The sequence below is a fragment of the Saimiri boliviensis genome, chromosome 17 (assembly GCF_048565385.1).
Source record: "Saimiri boliviensis isolate mSaiBol1 chromosome 17, mSaiBol1.pri, whole genome shotgun sequence".
Lineage (NCBI taxonomy): Eukaryota > Metazoa > Chordata > Mammalia > Primates > Cebidae > Saimiri > Saimiri boliviensis.
This window is the reverse complement of record NC_133465.1, coordinates 66,683,217-66,695,502: the sequence shown is the minus strand read 5'-3', so window position 1 is coordinate 66,695,502 and position 12,286 is coordinate 66,683,217. Positions and strand designations below refer to the sequence as shown.

At 49.2% G+C, this 12,286-nt stretch overlaps 1 non-coding gene across 1 annotated transcript; it reads right to left on the bottom strand.

The window, feature by feature from the left end:
• Nucleotides 1-1,056: 1,056 nt before the first annotated feature.
• Nucleotides 1,057-1,240, bottom strand: LOC120367039 (small Cajal body-specific RNA 16). The gene has a single exon (XR_005581539.1).
• Between the last annotated feature and the right edge of the window lie 11,046 nt (nt 1,241-12,286).

Here is a 12,286-nt window from a genome sequence, read left to right as displayed (position 1 = left end):
CCCAGTACAGCTCTCACCAGGGAGCTCCCCACATCCTCCCAAACACTTCCATGCTTCCTGCCTTTTGTCACGTTTCAGCAGCTGGAAACCACCTTCACTTCCCTGACAGAGTCCCATCTCTGAAGGGTCCAACAGAAAACGTTCCTTCCTGTTGTTCCACAGTGCTTAGTGACATAGCTACATTCTAAGCCCCTAACACCAGAGACCATACTTTTCTTCATACTCCCTCCAAGGCATTTGACTCAGTGTTCTGACCCCTGTAGGTACTTAATTGTGCTGATGATGTTACTTCTCAATCTGTGTGCTGACAAAAAACAGGCAAAGACAAAAGGAAGAGGCTGGTTCATGAAGCAGCAGGCTAAACTCCAGCTGAGAAAATCAATATTACATTCCATAAACAGGCTGGGTGTGGTAGCTCACGCCTGTAATCCCAGGACTTTGGGAGGCCAAGGCAGGCAGATCACCTGAAGTCAGGAGTTCGAGACCAGCCTGGCCAACATGGTGAAATCCTGTCTCTACTAAAAATATAAAAATTAGCTAGGCATGGTGGCGTGTGCCTGTGATACCAGCCACTTGGGAGGCTGAGACAGGAAAATTGCTTGAACCCAGGAGGCGGAGGTTCAAGCTCCTGGCTCAGCCTCCTAAGTAGCTGGGATTACAGGAATGTGCTACTGCACTTGGCTAATTTTTCTATTTTTAGTAGAGATGGGGTTTTACCATGTTGGCCAGGCAGGTCTCGAACTCCTGACGTCTGGTGATCCGCCAGCCTCAGCCTCCCAGTGTTGGGATTACAGGCGTGAGCCACAGCACCCGGCTTGAATTATGCCCTCTTAAGTGTGATCATTTAACTTTGTCTCCCTAACTGGGCTGTAGCTGCCTAAGAACAACGGCCATGACTGTTTGCTTCACCTCTGTATCCCTAACATTAACATGATGTCAGGCCAATGTATCAACAAATGCTTATTGAGTGAAAGACATGGCAGTATCATTGTTTATGAAGTTTTGAAAACCAAGTGATCTCTGATAGTATCTACAACCATGCTCTTTAAATGTAGGTCCTGTTTGCAGTATCATACATGATCATCAAACTGCTGCTAGAATGCTCACACCTGTTACTGCAAATTCAAAACCCAGGAAAGACTTCTGGGAATTTACTTTAGGTCAGGGTTGGGCTGCCTGGTACAATGCTGCACCCACAAGTGGGCAGGTTCAACAACACAGGAGCCTTTCCCCAGACCATGTGTCTTGCACACTTCATCTCCATGCGTGACATACCTGGATCCCTGGCTGAAGTTCCTTCGAATGCTCTAATCCACGAGGAGCAGGAAGAAAATAGTGGTTGCTAAGGCCTCAGCCAATAGTCGGTGTATATTTCTCATTTTCTGTTGAAACCTTGGGGAAAAAGTAACATAATGTGCTTTAAAAGGACAACAGTCATTCGATGCTCACCACACTCCTAGAAACCCGGGCTAACCCTGCCAGGGATCCCAGTGCTTTTCTGCTGGCTACGGGGCCTCCCTACAGCTCCTTACTCCAATTTCGGTGGCTGTGTACGGGCCAAGTTCCCTTTTGTCTCCTCCCGTCCAAGCTCCAGTTGCGATGGGACGAGCCGTCCCTGAAGTGCTGGGAGACGACTCGGGGGGGCTCTGGTCTCTGGTCACCCGGTCAGTGCCACCAGTCCCTGGCTGAGCTCCCTTACCGTCCCGGGGCGGGCCCAACTCCGCAGGCTAGGGCCGGTGGCAGCGGAACTGTGGTCAGGGGCGCCCTGCGTCATCCCGCGGTCCGCGAGTCCGCGACCACCAGGAGGCGAGAGTGGGTTTCCCCTCCAACAGCACAAAGCACGTGTCTCCAGTTGCTCCCCACTCCCCTGGGCGGAAGTGGTTCCGCCAGCAACTTCCGGCCGGAAATGAGACCTTACCATAGAGATAGCAGCTAGAGGGTCACCCTAAGTTTGGATCTGGGTCATCCAAGGCGGATTTAAAGGGGTCGCAGCCCGCGCGAGGTGATGAATGGGGACTAATATCCTGGGACAGAGGGGAGGGCCCTGGAACGAGGGAAGCAGAAGGAACATCCCATTTCTTGAAAGTATTATCCCTCTCTCCTCATGCAATCCTCTGAATTAAGTGCAAAGAACACTCCTGTCTTGCAGATGAGAGAATGGGCTCTCCGGAGATGCTTGGTTACTTTCCCAAGCACAGCCGGCCAGGAAGTGGCAGAGCTGGGTTCACATCTAAGTCATTTCTGCTCCAAACCCAATGCCCTTTCCACCACCCTGGGTGGAAGGAAGGAGAAAGCGTAAGAGGAGAGGGGCTACGTGAAGAGGCAGGCCTACCCGGCCTATTGGGACACAGCTGGAAAGCCTATTCCTCCAAAAGACCTGGTACCTTCCAGACAGTTCAGTGTCCCTGTGGACACATAAAGCAACGAAAAGGAATCTTGCTCTGAGTCTAATCTCACAACCAAGGACGAATTGCTGGACCTTGTGTCAAAGGCGTTTGAACCAGAGCAACTCCATCTTGATTAGAGGCTATGTCAAATAAGGCTGAGACCTGCTGGGCTGCATTCCTAGGTCACATCGGTCCTAAAGACCTTGCTGATGGAACAGGCTGCAGTAAAGAAGCCGGCCAAACCCACCCAAACCAAGATGGCTATGAGAGTGACCTCTGGTTGTCCTCACTGCTACATTCCCACCAGCGCCATGACCATTTACAAGTGCCATGGTGACGTCAGGAAGTTATCCTACAGGGTCTAAAAAGGGGAGGCATAAATAATCCACCCTTTGTTTAACATATCATCAAGGAATAACCGTTTTTTAAAAAGGCAGGTGCAGTGGCTCATGCCTGTAATCCCAGCACTTTGGGAGGCTGAGGCAGGTGGATCACTTGAGGTCAGGAGTTCGACACCAGCCTGACCAACGCAGTGAAACCCCGTCTCTACTAAAAATACAAAATTAGCTAGGCGTGGTGGCCTGTGCCTGTAATCCCAGCTACTTGGGGGGCTGAGGCAGAAGAATTGCTTGAATCTGGAAGGCAGAGGTTGCAGTGAGCCAAGATCATACCACTGAGGCTGAGCCTTGTGGGTCACACCTGTAATCCTAACACTTTGGGAGGCCAAGGTGGCGTATCACCTGAGGTCTGGATTTTGAGACCAGCCTGACCAATATGGAGAAACCCCTTCTTTACTAAAAATACAAAATTAGCTGGGCATGGTGGCGGGCACCTGTAATCCCAGCTACTCAGGAAGCTGAGGCAGGAGAATCCCTTGAACTCAGGAGGCGGAGGTTGCGGTGAGCTGAGATTGTGCCATTGAACTCCAGCCTGGGCAACAAGAATGAAACTCCGTCTCAAAAAAAAAAAAAAAAAAAAAAAAAGAGTTACTGGGTCTGGGCCTGGCAGAAGTGGAAGTGGAGAAGGAGGAATTATTGCTTAATGGTTACAGAGTTTCTGAGATGATGAAGTTTTGGAAATAGTGGTGATGGTAGCACAACATTGTGAATGTAGTTAATTGTCCCGACCTGCAGGACGACAACAGGGGCCCGAAGGGAGGGAGTGGGGATGGATGGGCAGGAGACGCGAGAAATGGAGACAAGACAGGAGTCTGATCAAGTCTCGTTTATTGTTGCTGAGCTCACAGCTTAAATAGGCCAGGCAGCGGGGCGGGGCAAAGGAAGCTTGCAGTTGGGAAATTCCGGCCAGGTGCGCCAGGTGCCGCTACCAGCCTCGTGCCGTCCACGGGCTGGACCTGAATCATCAGGACTTGAGCCTCCCACAAGCGGCACCTGGGCTCTCTTGGCCCCAGGATTTGGCCTGTGCTGCTGCCCACAGTTAATGCCACAGACTATACATTCGAAAATAATTAAAATGCTAAGTTTTATATTATGTATATTTTCTCACAATAATTATTTTTTCTTTTCTTTCTTTTTTTTTTTTTTTTTTGAGACAGGGTCTCACTCTGTCACCCAGGTTATAGTGCAGCAGTAGAATTGTAGCTTGCTGCAGCCTTGACCCCTGGGCTCGAGGGATCCTCCCTTCTCAGCCTCCTGAGTAGCTGGGACTACAGGTGTGCACCACCACATGCAGCTAATTTTTTTAATTTTTATTTTTTGTAGCAAAAAAAAACAACAACAAAAAAAACCAGAGGGCTTCTCTCTGTTGCCCAGGCTGGTCTCAAACTCCTAATCTCATGTGAATTCTCCCGCCTCAGCCTCTCAAAGTGCTGGGATTACAGGTGTGAACCACTGCACGTGGTCTTCATTCACCAACTTTTTGATATGAAGTGAAAACCTTTTATTTTCAGCGTGAATCTCTCTTTGTCTGGATGTCTTAAAGACACCTGTAAAATAACACCAGTGAAAATTTGTCTGGATTTTTATTGACTACACCTCCTTCATGAGTTGTCTTACATTCAACAATACATAACTTTAGCTTTATTAACTCCGAGATACTCAACTTTAAATTTCGTTTTGATGCAGAAGCCGCAATTCTGTTTTGTTTTACCCTATTTCGTTAGTCTACATAAGAATGAAGTAATTGTATAATTAGCTTAACTGGAATAAACAGGTTTGTAAACAACACAATGGCTTTGGGCAGGCATTGGGGTCACCTGGTTTTTTTTTTTTTTCTTGAGCAAAAGCCAGGGTCCCCCAGGAAAGTAGCCTCCAGTTTGTGTGTGTGTATGTGTTTGTGTGTGTGCGCGCGCATGTGTGTACTCACCCCGCCAGTACCACTTGGAGTGAGAGAGGGTCATTTCTCAAAGGAAGCAGGGGTGGAGGTACAGATTTGGGAAGGTGTCCTGGGCAGGTAAAAACTAGAGGCATCTACTCCATGGCCCCAGCTCTGCCCCCTGGTGGTGGCTCTTGGTGGCACTGCTGACCACAGGTGATGTCAGAAACAAGCCAGCCAGCCTTGCACCTGGCAGGTCTTCTAGGGGCTGCCTGTCTGACCTGAAGGATAAAGTCCACGTGATTGCCTTCCCTCTCTTTTTCCATTTCTGCTTCATTAGGAAAAACCAAAACTCAACAAATCACCTTTAGCTCTCCTGGCCCTGTTGATCTGACCTCCTGTTTCATTTGTCCCCACACAGACCCCTGCTCTGGCCATTCTGCCCAGCTCAGCTCCCAGACACGCCACCAATCCGCACTTCAGCCAAGCACACCTGCCCTTTGAAGCCAGCTCTGGTCGCAGGTGACAGTTTTTTCTCAGATGCTCTCCGGTGCCAATTCTTTGACATATCCTGTGTCCCCTGGGGTATTTGTTACACACCCTTCAATGAACACATCTGGTCTCTGTGGAGTGGAGCTGTTCTCTCTAAAGGCAAGATGTTGTCAGCATCCTCAGCCTTATGGGGAAGACGAGGTCTGCAGCGGGAGCCTTTGCCCCCACCCCAAAGATGAGAGAAGATATTACCCTAGGAGAATCCCTCAGGGCTGAGGAGGGCTGCAGGAAGCAGAGATGCACTTCTTTCTGGCCAGAGGCTTGCTACGACACAGACCCTGCTGGCAGGTCCTGGCACTGGTGCCAGAGAGAATGTGGTGAGAGGCTGGGTGCGGTGGCTCACACCTGTAATCCCAGCACTTTGGGAGGCCAAGGCAGGTGGATCATGAGGTCAGGATTTCAAGACCATCCTGGCTAACACGGTGAAACCCGGTCTCTACTAAAAATACAAAAAAATTAGCCGAGCGTCGTGGCATGCACCTGTAGTCCCAGCTACTTGGAGGTTGAGGCAGAGAATCGCGTGAACCTAGGAGGTTGCAGTGAGCTGAGATCACGCCACTGCACTCTAGCCTGGGTGACAGAGTGAGGCTCCGTCTCGAAAAAAAAAAAAAAGTAAAGAAAAAAGAAAGAGGCTGACACAACCAAGCTTTTGTTTTCTAAGATGGGGTCTCACTCTGTTGCCCAGGCTAGAGTGCAGTGGTAGGATCTTGGCTCCCTGCAACCTCTGCCTCTCGGGTTCAAATGATTCTCCTGCCTCAGCCTCCTGAGTAGCAGGGATTAGAGATGTGTACCACCACACCTGGCTAATTTTCTGTGTTTTTATTTTATAGAGATGGGGTTTTACCATGCTGGCCAGGCCGTTTTCCAACTCCTGACTTCAGGTGGTCTGTCTGCCTTGGCCTCCCAAAGTGCTGGGATTGCAGGTGTGAGCCACGGGCCTGGCCTCGTTTCTTAGAAAGAACAATTTAATAGGGGCTTATGAACAGAAGCCATGTCTGTGTCACAGAAGACAGTGGGACAAGACACTGGATCCCTGGGCCATTATCCCCAGACCTAGGGCTCATGTCCCACAGGGAAGGGGTTGTTCAGAAGGGATGTATGAGGGAATTAGGGCTGGATTTACAGTAAGCAGCTGTCCTTAGACAAGGAACAGTAGACGAATTGGAAATCTTAGAGGCCTTCGCAGAACAGGAGCTAATCAGAAGCCAACATGGCAGAGTCACATCCAAGATGGAGTTGCTTTGCCCTCTACAGCAAGGAGTGCAGGAGGCCTCCAGAGGCTGGAGAAGGCAAGAACACAGATTCTCAGCTGGAGTCTCCGGAAGGAAGCAGCGGAGCCAGCACCTTGGTTTCCACCTTGGAGTGCAATGGCGCGATGTCGGCTCACCACAACCTCCGCCTCCCAGGTTCAAGCAGTTCTCCTGCCTCAGCCTCCTGAGTAGCTGGGATTACAGGCATGCGCCACCAGGCCCAGCTAATTTTTTATTTATTTATTTATTTATTTTTATATTTTAGTAGAGAAGGGGTTTTACCATGTTGCCCAGGCTGGTCTGGAACTCCTGACTTCACGAAATCTACCTTCTGCCTTGGCCTCCCAAAGTGCTAGGATTACATGCGTGAGCCACTGCACCCAGCCTGTGCTCATGTTTTAAAGGCTCAGAAAGGTTAAGTGACTTGCCTGAGGCCACCCAGGAAACAAGAAACAGGGTCAAGATTTTAAGCTTCTAAATCCCTGATTGCCTCCTGTGGTCTGCTGGAATCAATGACGTCCTCAAAGTCATCCCAGTGGCCATTTTTCCAAGTTAGCCATTTCTTTATACCTGTAATGCATTCCTCCCAACCTCTACCCTCTGCCTTCTGGCACAACAACTTACTCAGGGTGTGTGTGTGTGTGTGTGTGTGTGTGTGTGTGTGTTCTAAGATGGAGTCTTGCTATGTTGCCCAGTCTGGTCTCAAACTCCTGAGCTCAGGTGATCCTCCTGCCTCAGCCTCCCAAGGTGCTGGGATTACAGGCTGCTCAGGGATTTGGCTGCCGGGATATCTGACCAATTCCAGTAATAGCCAGTGCTGTCCATCCAGATCACTTCCCCGGGGCTGCTGTTTGGGGTGAGACTGGGAGGCCTGGGGATTTTTGTGATTGCAGCTCTCCCCAGGTTGCAGACTCACCTGGGCAGCTGAAAGCAGACGTCTTTCGTTACACTTTCTGTAAAAGGATCCAGCTGCGAGCTTAAGCCTCTCCTTATGGTGCCTGGATTTATGCTCTTGCAAAGGGGGCTGGCGGGCATACACAGGCAGCCCCAGAGCCGACCCACATCCTGATTACAAGCTTTCAGCTGCTTCGTTACTATTCAACCTATTTATTTAGCCGGGCACTTTAAGAGGCCTCTGTGATTACTGTCACTCTGCGGGACAGCCAGGAGCCAATTTTCTGAGGATGATAGATTTCTTCTCCTTTGTTGCTCTCAAGCTGTGGGTTCCTTTTGTGTCCTGGAGCAAATCACAAGATGCCATCTTCTGGGACTCCTGGGAAGGGAGTTTTGAAAGGGAAATTGTCAGCTGGGCACAGTGGCTCATACCTGTAATCACAGCACTTTGGGAGGCCGAGGTGGGTGGATCATTTGAGGTCAGGAGTTCGAGACCAGCCTGGCCAACACAATGAAACCCCGTCTTTACTAAAAATACAAGAATTAGCCAGGCATGGTGGTACACACCTGTAATCCCAGCTACTCGGGAGGCTGAGGCAGGAGAATTGCTTGAACCTGGGAGGTGGAGGTTGCAGTGAGCCGAAATTGCACCACTGCACTCCAGCCTGGGCGACAGAGTGAGACTGCAAAAAAAATAAAAAATAAAAAGTGGAATTGTTCTGGGCTGCCCCGTTAGCCACTTATGCAAAATAGCAGGGAAGTTTCAGGAGCCTGAAGAGGCTGCAGTGACTACCCCTTAAGACACAAAGGAAGCCTTGTGAGGAGGAGAAAGAGGTGGGAAGGCTGGGGAGGGCAGTAACAGACAGACAGCCTGGAGCTTCTGCTTGGATATCCTCAGAGCTGTGGTTCTCAATGTTTGCACATCAGAATCATCTGGGAGCTCTAAACGATACTGAAGACAGCTGGGTGTGGTGGCTCACATCTGTAATCTCAGCAGTTTGGGAGGATCACTTGAGGTCATGAGTTCGAGACCAGCCTGGCCAACATGGTGGAAACTCATCTCTACTAAAACTATAAAAATTAGCTGGGTGTGGTGTCGCGTGCCTGTAATCCCAGCTACTCAGGAGGCTGAGGCAGGAGAATCGCTTGAATCTGGGAGGTGGAGGTTGCAGTGAGCTGGGCTTGTGCCACTGCACTCCAGCTTGGGTGATGGTGTGAGACTCTGTCTCAAGAAAAAAAAAAAGACGGTACTGAATCAAGGAACCACCTACTGGCACTCTGATTTTATGGGTGTGGGTGTGGCTTGGGGAGCAGGATGTTTGGAAGTTCCCCGGGTGATTCCAGTGTGCTACGTTAGAGGTGCTCTAGGTGGTCCTGCAGATGTGTGAGCAGACTGGAGTTGTCCCTGTCAGGAGAAATTGTCCAGGACTTGGAGATGGAAAAGAGAGATTCTGGGCATGTTTTCCATGGGTTTCAGGGATTCGCTGTTTACACAGGACTCTGTTCAATGTCTTTCTGTTGACCAGGCTTATTTATTTATTTGTTTGTGCGTTTTTGAGACAGAGTCTCACTCTGTCACCCAGGCTGGAGTGCAGTGGCTTGATCTTGGCTCACTGCAATCTCTGTCTCCTGAGTTCAAGCGATTCTCCTGCCTCAGCTTCCTGAGTAGCTGGGATTATAGGATCTCACCACCACACCTGGCTAATTTTTGTATTTTTAGTAGAGATGAGGTTTCACCATGTTAGCAAGGCTAGTCTTGAACTCCTGACCTCAGGTATCCACCCACCTCGGCCTCCCATAGTGCTAGGATTATAGGCCTGAGCCACTGAGCCTGGCCTGACCAGGCTATTTTAATCCTCTGATAGGGAGGCGTTAAGTGGTAGAAAATGGAAATAATTATTGTCCATAACAATGCTAATGGATTTTGTCCCACAGAGACACAGTTGGTGTCCGTCCCATAGAAAAGATGACTGTAAACATGACATTTTATTGCCCTGTAGGACATTGACCATCTTGGTATCTATTAGTAAATTCATCCTAGCATTCCTAACTGTGTCTATATGTAGCTGGTTTTCAGATTCTGTTTTCAACTGCTCTTCACAGCTTACTGGTTCCCTCATTAATTAACAAGTTGAACGAAATTATTTCCACATGTTTATTTTATAGTTGAGAGTCATGTCTGCAACTTTTTGGAAATTACCGTTTGGCTCCCCCCGAGGGAGAGCCGCGCCCTTCCGCCTCAGCCCTGCATGCTTGGTCCCCCCCTGGCTGTCGCTCTGTTATGCTGCGCTGTCTCCCCTACTATACTCAGGGTCCTGGGGACCCACATTTCACCCTGCTGGTTAGTCAGGTTTTGTGACGTCTTTATTCTCTGCACCTGGTCCAGGGTCAGGGAAAGACTAGGTGTTCAATAAATGTTTCTGGGGAGCCCCGCCCCATCGGTCACCAGCATGGATTACCCAGCGACACTTCATCAGCACCTAATTCACTGTGTTGGTTTTTTTTCTTCCTTTTTGAGACAGAGTCTCGCTATGTCGCCCAGGCTGGAGTGCAATTGCTCGATCTTGGCTCACTGCAACCTCCACCTCCCAGGCTCAAGCAATTCTCCTGTCTCAGCCTCCTGAGTGGCTGGGACTACAGGTGCATGCCACCACGCCCAGCTAATTTTTGTATTTTTAGTAGAGACTGCTATCTTCACCATACTGGCTAGGCTGGTCTTAAACTCCTGACCTCAGGTGATCCACCTGAGTTCAGGCAATTCTCCTGTCTCCTGGCCAGAAACTAATATTTTTTAAGATAAGGGCCAGGTGCGGTGAGCCAAGATTGTGCCAGGTGGATCACCCGAGGTCAGGAGTTCGAGACCAGCCTGTCCAACATGGTGAAACCCGTTCTCTACAAAAAATACAAAAATTAGCTGGGCATGATGGTGCATGCCTGTAGTTCCAGCTACTCAGGAGGGTGAGGCACGAGAATTGCTTGATTCAGCTACTCTGGGAGGCAGAGGTTGCAGTGAGCCAAGATAGCACCACTGCACTCCAACATGAATGACAGAGTGAGATTCCGTCTCAAAAAAGAGAAAAAAAAAATAGCTATAGTTTCAAGTTTAATAGGACTCTTACTATATCTCTGGTGGAAACAACTCCAGCCTCTCCCTACTTCCCCAGAAGCCAGGGCTTTGAACCTGGCAGAACTCAAGTTTGCAAAATTGGCGAAAGATGCTACACTTGCTTCCTGGACCAATGTGTTCTAGTACAAAGCTCCATGGAGCAGCCATTGACTTAGTATATCTACTGCATCCCAGAGGACAGCACACCTCAGCTGCGAGACATCACCCCTTATCCAGGGCCTCGGATGAACCTTTACTGGGCCATTCTACCATTCTCTCAGTTTGGATGTTTCCAGATGGGGGAGTATATGTCAAGATCAATGGATCTTGCAGTCATGAGCATATTACCAACCTCCTTTGCCTCTGGAAGTTGAAGATGGGGATTGATTGGGACAAGAGTGAATTTTGGGGAGTGATGGAAATGCTTTATGTAGTGATGGTGCCTTGGGATACACAGTACATGCATTTGTCAAAACTCAGCAGATGTACTCATGGGTTCTGGGCATGTAAATTTTGCCTCAGAAGGAAAAAAAAATACAGGCTGGGTGTGGTGGCTCATGCCTGTAATCCCAGCACTCTGGGAGGCCGAGGCAGGAGGATCGCTTGAGGTCAGGAGTTCGAGACCAGTCTAGCCAACATGGTAAAACCCTGTCTCTACTAAAAAGCACAAAAGTTAGCCAGGCATGGTGGTGTGTGCCTGTTATCCCAGATACTCGAGAGGCTGAGGGATGGGAATCGCTGGAACCCAGAAGGCAGAGGTTATTTTGACCCGCAGCCTGGGCAACAGGGTGAGATTCCATCTCAAAAAAAAAAAAAAAAAAAAAAAAAAGGAAAACTGCAAATAAATACAGAGATCTAGATAGTAATAGGCATGCTACGTTTTGTAGAGGGAATGTGCTGATGACAGTAATTTACTTTGAAAGGCATCACAAATAACGTGCAGTGATGGACAGATATGTGATAAGGCAAAAGAAATCAAGTATGAATAGTGGGATCTAGGTGGTGGATGTATGTGCGTTCACTGTAGCATTCTCTCAACTTTGCTGTACATTTGAAAATGCTTATAATAGCACATTGGGGGAAAACGAGTGGGAAGTGGCTAGGGAGGGAGCCCAGTGGGGGAGGCTCTGGAGGGGAGTCCAGCGAGTCTCATCACAGCAATAAAGGAAGCACAACAAGCTGGGGATTGATTGGGGCCGGGGCCAGGCTCCTCGAGGGTGCGATCATAGGTGAGTCGGGGCTACAGGAAACTCATAATTGGGAGGATGACTTTTTAATCTTGCGAAAAATAATTTGCAGCAACACAGATTGGCTAAATTATGTCCACTTAAAGTGTTTTAACCTACTCTTTTGGGAGACTGTGTAATGAATGAAAATCACGGGTCTGGACTCAGACAGTATTTCCTCTCCTCTCCCCTCCGCTTCCTTCCCATCCTCTTCCCTTCCCCTCCCTCCCTTCCCCTCCCCTCTCCTTTCCTTTCCTTTCTTGAGACAGCGTCTCCTCTGTCGTCAAGGCTGGAGTGCAGTGGTGTGATCTTCGCTCACTGCAACCTCCGTCTCCTGTTGAATCCAGAGATCCTCCCACCTCAGCCTCTCAGGTAGCTGGGAATACAGGAACATGCCAACATACTCTGGCAAATTTTTAAATTTTTTGTAGAAACGGGGTTACCCAGGCTGGTCTTCGACTCCTGGGCTCAAGCGATCTGCCCACCTTAGTTTACCAAAGTGCTGGGATTACAAGCGTGAGTCACCGTGCCTGGCCACAGATTTAATTTTCAACCCTAGCTGTCTTACTCATGAACTGGACTGTCTTAGGCAACTTG